Source organism: Bison bison, unplaced genomic scaffold, assembly GCF_000754665.1.
Source record: "Bison bison bison isolate TAMUID 2011002044 unplaced genomic scaffold, Bison_UMD1.0 scf7180017864168, whole genome shotgun sequence".
Classification (NCBI taxonomy): Eukaryota; Metazoa; Chordata; class Mammalia; order Artiodactyla; family Bovidae; genus Bison; species Bison bison.
In genome coordinates this window covers 2158521-2175984 of record NW_011494740.1, presented here as the reverse complement: position 1 = coordinate 2175984, position 17464 = coordinate 2158521, and positions in this window count along the sequence as shown.

Sequence of the window (17464 nt, the reverse complement as noted above, 5' to 3'; positions counted from 1 at the left end):
ATGGATGGATGGGTGGATGGATGATGGATGAATGGAAAGAGTGGATAGCAGAACCTATGCTTTAGTTGCCACATCCTGAAAGATCTCAGAAGGAAAAAATGCTCCACACCAAGTGAAGTAGAATTCAGCATTTGAGACACATTCCTTCCCACATTTACTCTGCCTATCTAACTACAATGCTAGAGTCTAACATGAAATGAAATGTCCATAGAATCATTAAATTAGGCTAGTCTTAGCTTTGTCTTAATCAGCCACAACCTACAATAAGTTGGCTATGGAAACACCATTAAGGGAGTTGAGAATGGCAGGACATGACTCCAGTGCTAGGGAAGTGGAGCTAGAGAAAGAGTTGATAAACTAGAGGTAACCATTGCTGAGTTTCTATCCAGAGACAGCTGCTGCACTAGGCTCTTTGCGAGCATTATTTCATTAAATCCATACTACTCTGCAAGTTCAGAAAGATTAAGTTATTTGCACAATGTCAAACATACACAGAAGAGTCAACCTAGGTCAGTGTGAATGAAAAGTTCTTGCCCTTTCACACTAAAGACTACTCTGGAAATGGTGAACTACTTTTGACCATTTCAAACCAGTTCTCCATCTAATCATTCATCAACCATGGTCTGAGTAACACCTTAGATTTGAGGCAGAAGAGTTAAGGAATAAGAAGTTAAGACAAAGCCTTCATGTCTTAGTTAATGCTGAAAATTTGCCAACAGAATAAAAAAAAATCAATAGACTGCAACCTGACAACTTTCAGTCAGTTTTATACACATATACACATCCAGGTGCACACCAAACCCAATGAGTAGGAAAACACAGTACTAAAATATACCACATTCTTACCTTTGCCCTCATGTCCCATGGCTCATGAGTAGGGAGATGTGTTTCTTAGTAGCTGACAATCCTGGCAGATGCTGCTTTATTGCTTTAGAGAGACAAGCATCTTTCACCAGCATCAGCCTTGGAACAGCTCCAGAGAAATCCTTTTTCTTCCTCCCACTCACACATTTCTCCCTGGGCACGGCACACATTGCCAGTGGCCTCCACCTCCGCCCAACCTACAGAAACCTCGCCCATAACACCCTGTAATTAATGTCATCAGATGAGCAAGACTGAGTGTCACTCCACAATGCACGCTCTCTGCTTAGCAGTAGACACTGTCCTTGGCAATCAGGGAAGTACTCCCCAGCCACCATCAGCAGGTGCTTCTCCAGGTCCTGAGAAGGACTTACAGCCTTTATGCCCACTCTCACCAAGTCTGCCTCCTGACTAACAATATCTATGAAACTGCTCAGTCGTCCTGCTTAGGCAGCCAATATGTAAGCACAGTAAAAGTGGAGGCTTCCTCGGGGATAAGGCCTACTCATGACTCTGCTTCTCTCTCCTGGGCCAGTCCACCAAGCCAACCCATCCACACCTATTCCCACCCAAGGGGAACAGATAAAAGCTACAGGGTGCACTCCTCACCTGTGCACAGTCTATAAAAATTAAGAAAACTCAGGAAAGAATATTCACAATCACTGGGGCTGGTTTCAGTATTTGGACCCACCAGCCAATAAGAATATTTCTTAGTTCTTGCTTAAAAAATAAGACATACTGAACTGTGTGTAAAATGCACCCATGAAATTGAGGTTGTGCTAAAGACCATAACACAAAGTAAAGCAAGTAGATGTAGAAAGTTCATCTTTTCAAAGGATGTTGCCAAGACCTAAATCATTCTATTAACTAGAGTTTCTGAATCAGTATGGAGATGGTTCTAAAAGGGGAAAAGAGACCTCTGAAAATCTTAAAGGAGGTTAAATATGCTACCAGTTAAGATCATGGGGAGGAAAAAGTGGAAGTAATGACAGATTTTCTCTTCTTGGGCTTCAAAATCACTGTGGATGATGACTGCATCCATGAAATTAGAAGACGGTTGCTCCTTGGAAGAAAAGCTTTGACGAACATAGACAGCATATTAAGAAGCAAAGACATTATTTTGCTGATAAAGGTCTGTGTAGTCAAATCTATGGTATTTACAGTACTCATGTACAGATGTGAGAGTTGGACCATAAAGAAGGCTGAGGGCTAAAGAATTAATGCTTTTGAATTGTGGTCCTGGAGAAGACTCTTGAGAGTCCCTTGGACAGCAAGGAGATCAAACGAGTTAATTCTAAAGGAGATCAACCCTGAATTCTCATTGGAAGGACTGATGCTGAAGCGTCAAGCTCCAATACTTTGCCCACCTGATGCAAAGAGCCGACTCACTGGAAAAGATTCTGATGCTGGGAAAGATTGAGGACAAGAGGCAAAGAGGGAAGCAAAGGATAAGATGATTGGATGGCCTCACCAACTCAATGGACATGAACTTGGGCAAACTACGGGAAACAGTGAGGGACAGGGAGGCCTGGCATGTGGTAGTCCACAGGGTCACAAAGGGTCAGACACGACTCAGTGACTGAACAACAACAACAGAGATCGAGGAATGGGTAGCAGTTTCATTAGGTGCTTATCTGGATACATAAACTTGGAGGACGGTGACAATGGAGGTTCTTGATTTTTTTTTTCTCACTCTTGTTACCTCAATCTTGCATGACCTTGGATGCATAGAAGCAGAACCAGCTTCAAGATTTGTATGGCCAAGAACAAAATGAAAATGTGGGTCCCTTGTTTATAAATTGTTGGGATGTTGACAACAGTAACAGTAGAGCATTAAAATAAGACTGAGGCTCTCCCATCTAAAACTGGACATCTAAAACTATACAACTATACAAGTTGCACAAACATGAAGCTGGCCCTGAAGATAAATAATTTCTCTTCTGTTTTTTGAGCAACCTGCATGGAAACTACAGTGTAAATAAATGCTCTTGGGCACCATCAATCCTGGGTAGAGTGCCAAAAAGCTCAGTGTCCCTGTGAAGCATCATTCCATGCTGGTATCACTTGGAGAGAAGAGTAATTCCTTCCATCTGACAAAATCCTGAACTGAACTTCCACAAACATGGCTGTTCCACTGGAGATTCAAAAGCTTTCTGTCCCTGAGACTAAATAGACATTTCTCCAAAGAAGACATACAGATGGCCAATAGGCACAGGAAAGCATGCTCAACATCATTAATTATTAGAGAAATACCAATCAAAAACACAGTGAAGTACCACCTCATACTGATCAGAATGTCCATTATTAAAAAGCCTAGAAATAACAAAGGCTGGAGAGGATGTGGAGAAAAGGGAACTCTCCTATATTGTTGATGGGAATTTAAGTTGGTGCAGCCACTGTGGAGAATGGTATGGCGGTTCCTTAAAAAATTAAAACAGAATTACCACATAAGCCTGCAATCCCAGTCCTGGGCAATATACAGGGATAACTATAATTTGAACAGATACATGCTTCCCATTGTTCACAGCAGCGTTATTTACAATAGCTCAGACATAGAAACAGTCTAAATGTCCCTCAACGAATGAATGGATAAAGAAGATATGGTCTACATATACACTGGAATACTACTCGGCCATAAAAAATGAAATAATGCCACTTGCAGCAACATGGGTGGATCTAGAGATTATCATACGAAATGAAGTAAATCAGAAAGAGAGAGGCAAGTACCATATGGTATTACTTATAGGTACCATCCACAATGTGACACAAATGAACTTATTTACAAAACAGAAACAGTCTCAGAGAAATAAAAAACAAACTTAGCTACCAAAGGAAAAGGGAAGGGAGGGTTAAATTAGGAATCTGGGATTAGTAGATACAAAGTACAATATATGAAACAGATAAACAACAAGATCCTACCATATAGCTGTGTGTGTGTGTGTGTGTGTGTGTGTATCTGAATCATTTTGCTGTACACCACAGATTAACACAACATTGTAAATCAACTACACTTCAAATTGAAAAGAAAAAAGCTTTCTTCATTGCCAGGAGAAACATCAACAACCTCAGATATGCAGATGATACCACTCTAAAGACAGAAAGTGAAGAAGAACTAAAGAGCCTCTTGATGAGGGTGAAAGAGGAGAGTGAAAAAGCTGGCTTACAATTCAACATCGAAAAAACTAAGAGCATGGAATCCAGTCCCATCACCTCATGGCAAATAGAAGGGGAAAAGTGGAAGCAGGGGCAGATTTTATTTTCCTGGGCTCCAAAATCATTGTGGATGGTAGCCACGGCTGTGAAATTAAAAGATACTTGCTCTTTGGAAGGAAAGCTATGACAAACCTAGACAGTGTATTAAAAAGAAAAAAAGAAGAAACATCATTTTGCTGACAAAGATTTATATAGTCAAAGCTATGGTTTTTCCAGTAGTTATGTATATACGTGACAGCTGGACCATTAAAGAAGGCTGAGCACCAAAGAATTGATATTTTCAAATTATGGTGCTGGAGAAGACTCCTGAGAGTCCTATGGACAGCAAGGAGATCAAATCAGTCAATCCTAAAGGAAATGAACCCTGAATATTCATTGGAAGAACTGATGCCAAACTGAAGCTCCAATACTTTGGCCACCTGATGCGAAGAGATGACTCATTGGAAAAGACCCTGATGTTGGGAAAGATTGAAGGCAAGATGAGAAGGTGACAACAGAGGGTGACATTTTTAGGTAGCATCACTGACTCAATGAACTTGAGTTTGAGCAAACTCAGGGAGATCATAAAGGACAGGGGAGCCTGGCATGCTGTAGTTCATGGAGTTGCAAAGAGTCAGACACAACTTACCAACTGAAGAAATAAAATTCCTGTTGTACTTAGGTTTACTAGAGGTCAAATAAGACCTTATTCTATCTGTTACAAATTTGTTAACAAGAAAAGTAGCAAACTTTAAGAAAACTAAGATTTGTGCTTTCAATAAAGGGAAGTATGACTATAAATAAAAGTACTGAAATGAAGACAAAATTCTTTTCTCAAGACCCACTTTTCACAAAACTTTCTGTAGCATTCACTTAATTTATTCTAGCACAATTTTAACTTTTTAAGTTGTAGAATATCTGGAGAGCTCCTAAAATAGATAATTATATCTAAACATTCACCCAAAACACTTAATTCATTTTCACTTTTTTCCTCAAAAATTTCTTCACATCAAGTTACTTTCATTGCTGACAAATTTGCAATGGATGTAAAATCTTATTTCAGTTCAGTTCAGTCACTCAGTTGTGTCCGACTCTTTGCCACCCCATGAATCGCAGCACTCCAGGCCTCCCTGTCCATCACCAACTCCCGGAGTTTACCCAAACTCATGTGCATCAAGTCGGTGATCCCATCCAGCTATCTCATCCTCTGTCGTCCCCTTCTCCTCCTGCCCCCAATCCCTCCCAGCATCAGAGTCTTTTCCAATGAGTCAACTCTTCGCATGACGTGGCCAAAGTACTGGAATTTCAGCTTTAGCATCAGTCCTTCCAATGAAGACCCAGGACTGATCTCCTTTAAGATGGACTGGTTGGATCTCCTTGCAGTCCAAGGGACTCTCAAGAGTCTTCTCCAACACCACAGTTCAAAAGCATCAATTCTTCAGCGCTCAGCTTTCTTCACAGTCCAACTCTCACATCTATACATGACCACTGGAAAAACCATAGCCTTGACTAGACGGACCTTTGTTGGCAAAGTACTGTCTCTGCTTTTGAATATGCTATCTAGGTTGGTCATAACTTTCCTTCCAAGGAGTAAGCATCTTTTAATTTCAAGGCTGCAATCACCATCTGCAGTGATTTTGGAGCCCCCCAAAATAAAGTCTGACACTGTTTCCACTGTTTCCCCATCTTAGGCTATATTAAATGTAATGAAAGCATTTTGCTTAATATTATATTTAATGTTGATGACTCAAGACATGTCTATATTAATTAGATCAACAAACTTAAATATCAATTCAGTTCAGTTGCTCACTCAGTCTGACTCTTTGCATCCCCATGGATAGCAACATACCAGGCTTTCCTGTCCTTCACCATCTCCCGGATCTTGAAACTCATGTCCATTGAGTAGTGATGCCATCCAGTCATCTCATCCTCTATCGTCCCCTTCTCCTCTTGCCTTCAATCTTTCCCAGCATCAGGGTCTTTTTCAATGAGTCAGTTCCTGACATCAGATGGCCACAGTATTGGAGCTTCAGCTTCAGCATCAGTCCTTCCAATGAATATTCAGGATTGATTTCCTTTAGGATTGACTGGTTTGATCTCCTTGTAGACCAAGGGACTCTCAAGAGTCTTCTCCAGCACCACAATTTGAAAGCATCAGTTCTTTTGTGCTCAGCGTTCTTTATGGTCCAACTCTCACATCCATACATGACTACTGGAAACACCATAGCTTACCAGGTACTAATTTAATATTGACAATTTCACAGTTCACATGAACCTGAAATTCAATTAACTTAATTTCGTTTGAACTTAGAATTGTTTGGTTTGTAAGCATTAACTTTTATTTAAGCCAATAATAATTGCCGGTTGCTTGGTAACCTCTGGAAAAACCTGGAGAATCCCATGAACAGAAACCTGAGTAAAAAAAAAAAAAAAAAAAACTAGGCTTAAGGAGCTTCCTTTGTGGTCTTTGCTTCAGCTCAATGGGTCTTACAGATGCTAATAATAACATTAGAATAATTAAAAGTTAACAGAAAAAATTTGTAAGAAAAGTCTAGGTATTATTTCCAACAAGGAAAAATTTTAAAGGAATTTTCTCAATGAATAAAGAAATCTTTTGGATAGTTACTTAAAATGGGAAAATTAAAATGGACATTTATGGGATTAAAACAAGGAAATCAGTCCTGAGTATTCATCGGAAGGACTGATGCTGAAGCTGAAACTCCAATACTTTGGCCACCTGATGCAAAGAACTGACTCATTTGAAAAGACCCTGATGCTGGGAAAGATTGAGGGCAGGAGGAAAAGGGGACGACAGAGGATATTTGGATGGCATCACCAACTTAATGGACATGGGTTTGGGTGGACTCTGGGAGTTGATGGACAGGGAGGCCTGGCGTGCTGTGGTTCATGGGGTCACAAAGAGTCGGATACGACTGAGCAACTGAACTGAACTGAACTGATACTACTACACTACATAAGGTTATATGGGCCAAAAGGGGCCCCCTGTCCTGTGCTGTGCTTAGTCGCTCAGTCAAGTCCAATTCTTTGCAACCCCATGGACTGTAGCCCACCAGGCTCCTCCGTCCATGGGGATTCTCCAGCCAAGAATACTGTAGTGGGGTGCTATGTCCTTCTCCAGGGGATCTTCCCAACCCAGGTATCGAACCCAGGTATCTCACATTGCAGGTGGATTCTTTACCATCTAAGCCACTAGGGAAGCCCTAAGAAAGTGGAGGAGGATGCAATCTAAATTGGGAGAGCTTACTCTCAAAAATAGTATGGCAAAAGCCAAGTTTTCAAAAATGCAAATGAGCAAAACACACAAACACAGAACAACCCAAGAAGATCAGATAAAACATTTACATCTCAAAGATATAGAGAAATGTAAGTTTCTACCTAGAACTCCATTGTTTGAAGTCTGTAAAGATATTTTTACTAAGCCAGCTCATAACCTTAATGTAACTTAACTACATAGCAATGAAAGAGCCCTCAATTTTTAGGGCGAGATTTCCTTTAATTTCCAATTAAGCGAATACTTATAGGTTTTGTACATATATTAAGCCAGCTTGGGTGTTGGCAATTTGTTGTTCCTTTTTCTTTTATTCTGAAACCTTTATTTCCCATTTTGAAGTCAATGTTTCAAGTTAAAATTGCAAGTGACAATCACGCGATGGGCCAGTGTGTGCTGCTTCGGAGCTTAACTCCTCTGGTTTTGTTCCAGAGTTGTTTTAGCCCCCTCCTACATGTCTCAGGTCTCCCAGTGAAGTATAAGACTTCCCCAGGTGCTCAGATCATGGAATGGCCAAATATTGTGCATGTCCATGGTTGAGCACTTTGTTAATTACATGAGTGGGTTTCCCTTCAGGGACAACCTCACAGCGTGGGGTCTTGCCTCTACCTTAAATTTCCTTAAAGTTTCTCAGTTGCCTGAGGAAGCTGTTGCTGGCAAGGAGGGTAGAGTCCCTTCTTCAGAGCTCAAAACCACTCATAAGATTTCTGCTTTATTTTGACAAACTCTACTAAGGCAACCAATTCAAGGAAACACCACAGGCCAGTTTCCTCCCTAATAACTTGGTCCCAGTTTGGTCAGTGTTTAACTAAGTAAAGTCTTCCCAGTCTCTAAATTGAGGATAACAATCACTCAGAATCCAAACTGAGGCTTCCCAGTGCCTTGCACACTGAGGATCACCTACTCAAGCAAAATCTTCCCAGTGTCTTTTTACACTGAGGATACCCACTCAGCACCTATGAAGAAGGAATTCATAGGGCCTGGACTCCATCTTAGGCCTCTTCATGCTGATCGTGCTCAGCCACCTTTCCAATGGACTCTGAACTCTGTGTTTAGTGCCTGTGAAAACAACAACAGAAGGATAAGACCCCCTCCAGACAGGGGAACCTTGAAGATCATATCTAGGTTACTCATCGTCTAAGAGAAAACATACACTAATCACCCCTTCCTCCAGACAGGCCATACATTTTTCACTATCTGTCGGAGTGTAACCTCAGGTTTATTGATTATTGGCTGATTGACTGTTTGAGCACTTGAGCACATAGCACGTGAATGATGGGGTTATTGAGATTGTATTTTCCTTGGTTTATGTAAGTCTCAAGGAATTTGGAGTGGTGGGTTCAGACACCTACACATGGTGTATAAAAGATTTTCACAAATGCTGGTCGCGGTCCTTGGCTAAGAGGAGACTCTGCCTTGGGCCCGCCGGTGTAATAAACTGCACTCCACTATCTAAATTGCCCTTCTGAGTGAGTTTTTTTCCCGGAACGAGTGGCTACAACACCTAAACTAAGCAAAATCTTCCAGTCCTACAACTGAGGATAACCCACTCAAGTCTCTAAAGTGAACAACCCAGGTACCTCTTCTTGAAACCAAGTTTCAAGGATAGCCTCTTCCCACCAAATAAATCTTAGGATCATCAACCAAAACGGGAGACCTGAGAACCAGGAGAGGCTCTTTCAAATCCATCTGGACTCCCTAAGCAGGCAGATGGGCACAAAGGGCCTCTGCTGGTACCAAGCCTCCAGATTTTCAGACAGCTCAGGTGGAGGGGAGAAATCTACTCTGGTCCCCTCATGGTCACCATAACTGTCAACTTGAAAAACAGTCACAACCTAAAAGCTGAGAGTTGCTTTATTTGGTGGGAATTTTTAGGACTTCAAGCCCAGGAGACAGCATCGCAAGTGACCCTGAAAGAACTGTTCTGAGGAGGCAGGGGGACGAGTCAGGCTATATAAAAGCTTGCAACAAAGGGCACGTAAAAGTATTTTTGTGAATTAAAGAAAATCAGATATCTCAAGTTAAGGAATCTAGCACTTTTCTATACATGAGAAGATGCAAGAGTCTGGGCTAACTGAAATCATTCCTTTCATATGCATCTCAGCTATCTAGGGCCAGTATCCTGTGTTTTCCACATTCTGAGTTCCTCAGGGCCCTCCACAGGGAGTGGCTGCAGCCTGATGGCTGCTGATCACAGGGACTCTTCTCCTTCCTGGAATCACTGATGACTGAGACATCTTTGTTTATTGACGTGGCAGGGATAATTTTCAATAGAGATGACCACAAAACTAAACTAAATTAAATTAAAATGTTAGCAAAGAAAAGGAAATGAGGTCTATGCATTTGTGGCAGCAAGCAGTACTTTTCTCTCCCTTATGAAGAGAAGGCTCGTGAGAACAGCAAAAAGAGACAGGGTAGCGATCACAGCGGGAAAAATAGGACATCTAGCACATATCCAAAACTTACTCAACACTATTTGCCCCACTTTGCCAGTTTTATATCAGACAGCAGCTAGGTTTTTTGTTGTTTGGATCCCAAGAAAGTTAAATTGTGTGTTGGATAGGATCTGGCCCCATCTCGCATTAGAGGGGAAAAGTTTTAAACTTGGATTTCTCACTGCTTCTCTGGGAGAATTAAAGTAATAAGTTACAGTACACGTGCTTCTCTCTTGTGGAGCCCAGGCTCCAGGGTGCATGGATTCAGTAGTTGTGGTGCATGGGCTTTGCTGACCCTCAGCATGTGGAATCTTCCCAGATCAGGGATCAAACCCGTGTCTGCTGCTTTGTCAGGTGGATTCTTAACCACTGGACCACCAGGGAATTCCTGCACTCTCATATTCTTAAAGTTTAGCATTGCTTTTAGGGACCCAGCACTAAGGCAGTATCTCCTACCATCAACCCCAGCCTACAGTGGATGGCCACCACTTCTCAAAGACCCACCACCCACACCCTTACTAGTGCATTTCTTATTATCTTAATGAATAGAGTATCCTCTGGCTCTTCTTGGATAACATGATAATGGATGTGTTCTCTGGTCTTATTTTATAAATCCACTTTAATATTCTCAAGTGTTGGAGCCCTCTGGTGCCTTCTGCAGTGCTCTGCCAAGGCAGTTCTATTTTGTTATCTTTATCATGCCCAGGCTTCGAAGAGCCATGCCAGTGGCTTCTAAGACAGGCTCCAGGTATCCTTGTTAGGTCATTAAATTCTGAGTCACATAAGTTCCCATGGCAATAAACTTTCCCTATCTGATACCCATGTACTCTAAAGCTTACACATATTCTCCTGGTTCCTGTCAGTTAATATTACCTGGGTCCTCCAATTTTGGGGAGGTGACAGAAGTGTATTTCTCTCCTAGGCTGTTGGTGTACAGCCAGTGAGGTATAGTGGTGCAAATACTGAGAAGGCTGAACATCATTCTGTGAAGCAGCCACCTCGGGGAGTCTTTCATGGTTTCAGGCAAAGAGAGGCGATTTTACTCTAACAAAGAAAAGGCAACTGCTTCTGCCAACCTTAAGGGTTTAGGGAAAGAAATCAGGGAGGTCCAAATTCTGGGACCTATCCACTCAAATACCTCCACTGCAGGTCTGAGTCCCACTTCTTGGTCAAGGCTCTGACTTCAGCATAAAAGACACATCAAGGCTACTTTGCAGTTCTGCGGTTTTCAGTCAAATTTTGGGTTTGATTTTTATCACCATCTTCTGATCCTTGCAAATGATGGAGGTCTCTATAAACACTGCTGTTGAGGCCCTCCGGTTTTCATAGCTTGGACTGAATTTCTAGTTGTCTGAACTGAGCCTGTCATTCTCTTCAAGGTTTCTGAGGCAAATAACATATGCCATCTCTTCTCCTAATACTGTTCGAGTCTGGCCCTATTGCATATTCCATTTCCTCTTCCACTTATACCTCATCCTGTTGCATGAAAGAGGAGACTCTAAGTATTGTGATGTGAAAGTGTGGCCAGAGATCCTGCCCCTTTTCCACAGCAATGGAATCCTTGCTGACATCTCACCAGTAAGTGATCTGATTCTAGAGTTTCATCCCAACTACTGGCTTTTCACTAATGTTTCCAGGAACATGTCTTACTTTATGTCCTTCTCCACATAGTCAAAGGATTTAGTATAGTTAATGAAACAGAAGCAGATGTTTTTCTGGAACCCCCTTGCTTTCTTCATGATCCAGTGAATGTTGGCAATTTGATCTTTGGTTCCTTTGCCTTTTCTAAACACAGCTTGTACATCTGAAAGTTCTTAGTTCACATACTGCTGAAGCATAGCTTGAAGGATTTTGAGCATTACTTTGCTAGCATGTGAAATGAGCACAATTGTATGGTAGTTGGAACATCCTTTGGAATTGCCTTTCTTTGGGATTGGAATGAAAACTGACCTTTTCCAGACCTGTGGCCACTGCTGAGTTTTCCAAAGTTCTTGACATGTTGAGTGCAGAACTGTAAGAGCATCATCTTTTAGGATTTGAAATAATTCAGCTGGAATTTTGTCACTTCCACTAGCTTTGTTCAAAGTAATGCTTCCTAAGGCCCACTCAACTTCATGCTCCAAGATGTGTGGTTCTAGGTGAGTGACCACACCATTGTGGTTATACAGATCATTACGGCCTTTTTTTCATATCTATAGTTCTGTGTATTCTTGCCTCCTCTTCTTAATCTCTTCTGCTTCTGCTGGGTCCTTACTCTTTCTGTCCTTCATCATGCATATCCTTGCATGAACTATTCCCTTAATAGCTCCAATTTTCTTGAAGAAATCTCTAGTCTTTCCCATTCTATTGTTTTCCTCTATTGTTTTGCATTGTTCATTTAAGAAGGCCTTCTTATTGCTCCTTGCTGTTCTCTGGAAGTATGCATTTAGTTGGGTATATTTCTCTCTTTCTCCCTTGCCTTTTACTTCTCTTCTTTCCTCAGCTGTTTGTAAGGCCTCCTCAGACAACCATTTTATGTTCTTGCATTTCCTTTTCTTTGGGATGATTTTGGTCACTGCTTCCTGTACAATGTTATGAACCCCCATCTATAGTTCTTCTGCCACTCTGTCTACCAGATCTAACCCCCTGAATCTATTCATCACTTTCACTGTATAATCATAAGGGATTTGATTTAGTCACATCTGAATGGCTTAGTGGATTTCCCTACTGTCTTCAATTTAAGTCTGAATTTTTCAATATAAGGAGTTCATGATCTGAGCCACAGTCAGCTCCAGGTCTTGCTTTTTGCTGACTGTATAGTGCTTCTCCATCTTTGACTGAAAAGAACATAATCAATCTGATTTCAGTATTGACTGACTGGTGATGTCCACATGTAGAGTTGTGTCTTGTGTTGTTGGAAGAGTGTGTTTGCTATGATCAATGTGTTCTCTTGGAAAAACTCTGTTAACCTTTGCCCTGCATCATTCTGTACTCCAAGGCCAAACTTGCCTGTTATTCCAGCTATCTTTTGACTTCCTACTTTCGCATTCCAATCCCCTATGATGAAAAGGACATATTTTTTGGTGTTAGTTCTAGAAGGCGTTGTAGGTCTTCATAAAATTGATCAACTTTAGTTTTTTCAGCATCAGTGGTTGGGGCATAGACTTGGATTACTGTAATGTTGAATGGTTTGCCTTGAAAATGAACTGAGATCACTCTGTCGTTTTTTGAGGTTGCACCCAAGTACTGCATTTTGGACTCTTGTTGACCATGAGAGCTACTCCATTTCTTGTAAGGGATTCTTGTCCACAATAGTAGATATAATGGTCATCTGAATTAAATTTGCCCGTTCCCATCCATTTTATTTCATTGAGTCCTAAGATATTGATGTTCACTCTTGCCATCTCCTGCTTGAGTACATACAATTTACCTTCATTCATGACCTAACATTCCAGGTTCCTATACGATAGTATTCTTTACAGTATCGGACTTTGCTTTCACTACCAGACACACCCACAACTGCACAGCATTTCCACTTTGGCCCAGCCGCTTCATGCTTTCTGGAGCTATTAGTAATTGCCCTCCACTTTCCCCAGTAGCATACTGGTCACTTTTTGACCTGGCTGGCTCATCTTCCATTGTCACATCTTTTTGCCTTTTCATACTGTTCATGGGATTCTCACAGCAAGAATACTGGAGTGGTTTGCCATTCCCTCCTCCAGTGGACCACATTTTGTCAGAATTCTTCACTCTTATCTGTCTGTATTGGGTGGCCCTGCCTGGCATGGCTCATAGGTTCATTGAGTTACAGAAGCCCCTTCTCCACAAAAAGGCTGTGATCCATGAAAGGATCCAATACATATGTGCATATGCAATGGAATATTACTCAGCCATAAAAATTAAATACTGCTATTTGTAGCAATGTGGATGGATTCAGAGAATATTATGTTCAGTGAAATGTCAGAGAAAGATAAATATTATGTGATATCACTTATATGTGGAACTAAAAATAATACAACTAAATAAATATACAAAAATTAGGGGTATAGGATTAACAGATACAAATTATTACACATCAAACAGGCTTCCAGGTGGCGCTAGTGGTAAAGAACCCACCTGCCAATGCAGGAGACATAAAAGGCCCAGATTCATTTCCTGAGTCAGGAAGATCCCCCAAAGAAGGGCACAACAACCCACTCCAATATTCTTGCCTGGAGAATCCCATGGACAGAAAAGCCTGGTGGGCTACAGTCCACGGGGTCACAAAGAGTCAGACATGACTGAAGTGACTCAGCACTCATGCATAGAACAAACAGAAAAGCAACAAGGATTTACGGTATAGCGCCAGGAACTCCATTCAATGTCTTATGATAGGGAAAAGAATCTGAATAAAATACTGGTCACTATGCTGTATACCTGAAACACACTACCATGTATCAACTACACATAAAAGAAAAGAAGCTAGAAAGATTTAAAAGCCAAAAAAAAAAAATGGAAGGGAAGAAGAGGGGAAGAAGGAAAGGAGGGAGGGCCAGAGGCGTGGAGGGAGCCTGGGAGGCACCTGGCAGACCCATCGCAGAGGGACTTGTTGCCTCAAGTAGAAATTTGGATGAGACAGTCTTGAGTCAGATGACCCCTCCCTGTCCCAGGTACACAGTGTAAAGTTTGACTTACATATATTGTGAAATGATAGCCACAATAAGTTTAGTTAACACGCATCCCCTCTTATAGACACATAAAAAGAAATGGAAAAAAAAGGCAAAAAACATTTCTCTTTGTGATGAGAGCTCTTAGGATTTACTCTTAATAGCTATCATATATAACACATTTGTCTTTATAAAAAGCCACTTGTTTATAAGAACCTAATGAACAATCTTTACACACACAATTGCTAGTTACAGGCGAAAGATTTATTAATATTTCAGAGATAAGAGAATCCTGGGAAAGTACTTCACTGGCTCCTTGCTCAGGTTAAAATTGTTCATGACAAGTATATTACTATTACCCATTATGAATGGCTAACCAGCACCCATTGCAAATGGAAACTCTAAACAAAGAGACATAGTAATCATTATGAAGATTTAATTTGTTTGCATTTATCTCTCCACCAAAACACCTGAAGGTGATTTACACAATAGCAATGAAATCACCTATAGCAATTGCAATGAAATCACTCTTGGGAGTCCCATGGAGAACGGGGAGATCAAACTGGTCAATCCTAAAGGAAATCAACCCTCAATATTCATTGGAAGGACTGATGTTGAAGCTGAAGCTCCAATACTTTGGCCACTTGATGCGAAGAACTGACTTATTAGAAAAGATCCTGATGCTGGGAAACATTGAGGGCAGGAGGAGAAGGTGACGACAGAGGATGAGATGGTTGGATGGCATCACCAACTCAATGGACATGAGTTTGAGTGAACTCCAGGAGATGGTGATAGACAGAGAAGCCTGGTGTGTTGCAGTCCATAGGGTCACAAAGAGTCAGACACGACTGAGCAACTGAACTGAACTGAACTGGATGAAATCATCTGCTGTGAAGAAAGGTGTATAGCCTGGAGAATCTCAGGGACGGGGGAGCCTGGTGGGCTGCTGTCTCTGGGGTCGCACAGAGTCGGACACGACTGAAGTGACTTAGCGTAGCATAGCATAGCATATATGAAATAGAGAGAGACTTAGATTGTTTCCATGTCTTAGCTGTTGTAAGTAATACTGCAATGAACATGGGAGTGCATATGTGTTTTTGAGCTACCGTTTTGTTTCCTTCATATCAATACCCAGAAGTGGAATTGCTGGATTATATGGTAGCTTTATTTTTAATTTTTCAAGGAAATTCCATACCCTTGTCCACAGTGGCTGTACCATTCACCATTGTTTTTCCCTCACATCTCCATACATGCAGATGGGGCAGAACTGTGCTCAGTCAATTCTCTACCTGGCTCCTAAAATAGCAGGATTTCAGTCAAAACAAAGTTATATAATCCCAGGAAACAAAAGAATATTAAAAACTTCAAAGACAAAGAAAATTAGTATTTATAATCCCTCCCTTTGCTAGTTTAAAATCTCCCATTGTGTAAATGTAAATCATCTGCACAAGTATTTTATGCCTTCTTTCTCTTTTTGTGCCCCATGGAGAAAATCAGTTCGTCATTCTCCCTCGTGTACCTTTAAATACATTAATAAGTCATAAAAATTACCCAGTGTTTAATTAGATTAATCCAACCTCCAAAAGTTTTGATAGGAAATGCTGCAGTTCTCCTTTCTGTCTGAAAGCTATGGGAGTGATTTTGTCACTGCCCGACAGGGAGGTTTCTCTGTGTCCAGCGTTACCGTCCAAAGGTCAGCTCAAGTCTGCCCCCTAGAGCAGAGTAACCAGTGTGCCTTCACAGTAATGCTTAACCGTGTTCATTTCTGACACTGGTGTTTTCCAGAGAACAGCCACTTTCTATTTTATATGCTTCTGCATTATTTGAAAGTATGACAGGTGCTGTTTTTATAAGTAAAAGAGTTTCCATGGAGGGGGGAATATGATCTACAAATGCAATTTTTCATTTCAAGAGAGTAATATATGACAGTTTCTTGCCTAAAATAGGCAGAATTAATTCAAGTTATAGAACTCTGTTCAGAGTCACACTCTCAGACAATATATATATATAGCCTCAGTACTATGAGATAGGCACCTATGGGGTTCTGGGAATGCAAAGATGATTAAGATATGATTCCTGTGAACTCAGAGTTCACAGTCTAGATGGGAAGACAGATGTGTACGTAAATCATTACATGCTAAAACCCACATGAGTTATACTACAGCACAGAAGAGAATATAATTGGACAGAGGTATTTTCATTTGGAAAGAGAAGGATGGAAGGAAGGAAGGGAGAGAGGAAAGAAGGGAGAGATAGAAGGAGGGAGGAAAGAAGGAATCAAGTATAATAAACTTTAAAATGTTATAACTACTATTAAGCCAGTTAACCCAAAAAGTAACACCATGGGTTAATCAAATTCTGATTCTTTTTAAACTCCCTAGAATTTAAAAAATAAAATTCGAGTAATACAAAAAGAGGCTTAGAGAATCAGTCAGGGTAAAGATCAGTACTGCCCCAAAGGAATGAGACAGAGAGGTAAGTTTAAATTTTCTAATAGCTACATTAAAATAGCAGAGGGACTTCTTTGGTGGTCCAGGAGTTAAAACTCTGTGCTCTCAATGCAGGGGGTCCAGGTTTGATCCCTGGTCAGGGAAGACATCATTTTGGTCAGGGAAGACATCAACAAAGACATTATCTTTGTTGCAATCAAGGGGCCTCAAGTGATGTGGTGGCAGTGAGAATGGAATTTAGTAGGTCCCAGTGATATTTAGAGGCAAAATAGGCAGAAGTTGATGATTATTGGAATGGAGAACAAAAGAAGACTACAAGATGGTTTCGACCTGAACCAAGTTCTTAGTTGACAACTGGTAAATGATAATAACCATTCACTGAGATAGGGAACCATAGCCTTGACTAGACGGACCTTTGTTGGCAAAGTAATGTCTCTGCTTTTTAATATGCTATCTAGGTTGGTCATAACTTTCCTTCCAAGCAGTAAGCATCTTTTCATTTCATGGCTGCAATCACCATCTGCAGTGATTTTGGAGCCCAGAAAAATAAAGTCTGACATTGTTTCCACTGTTTCCCCATCTATTTGCCATGAAGTGATGGGACCAGATGCC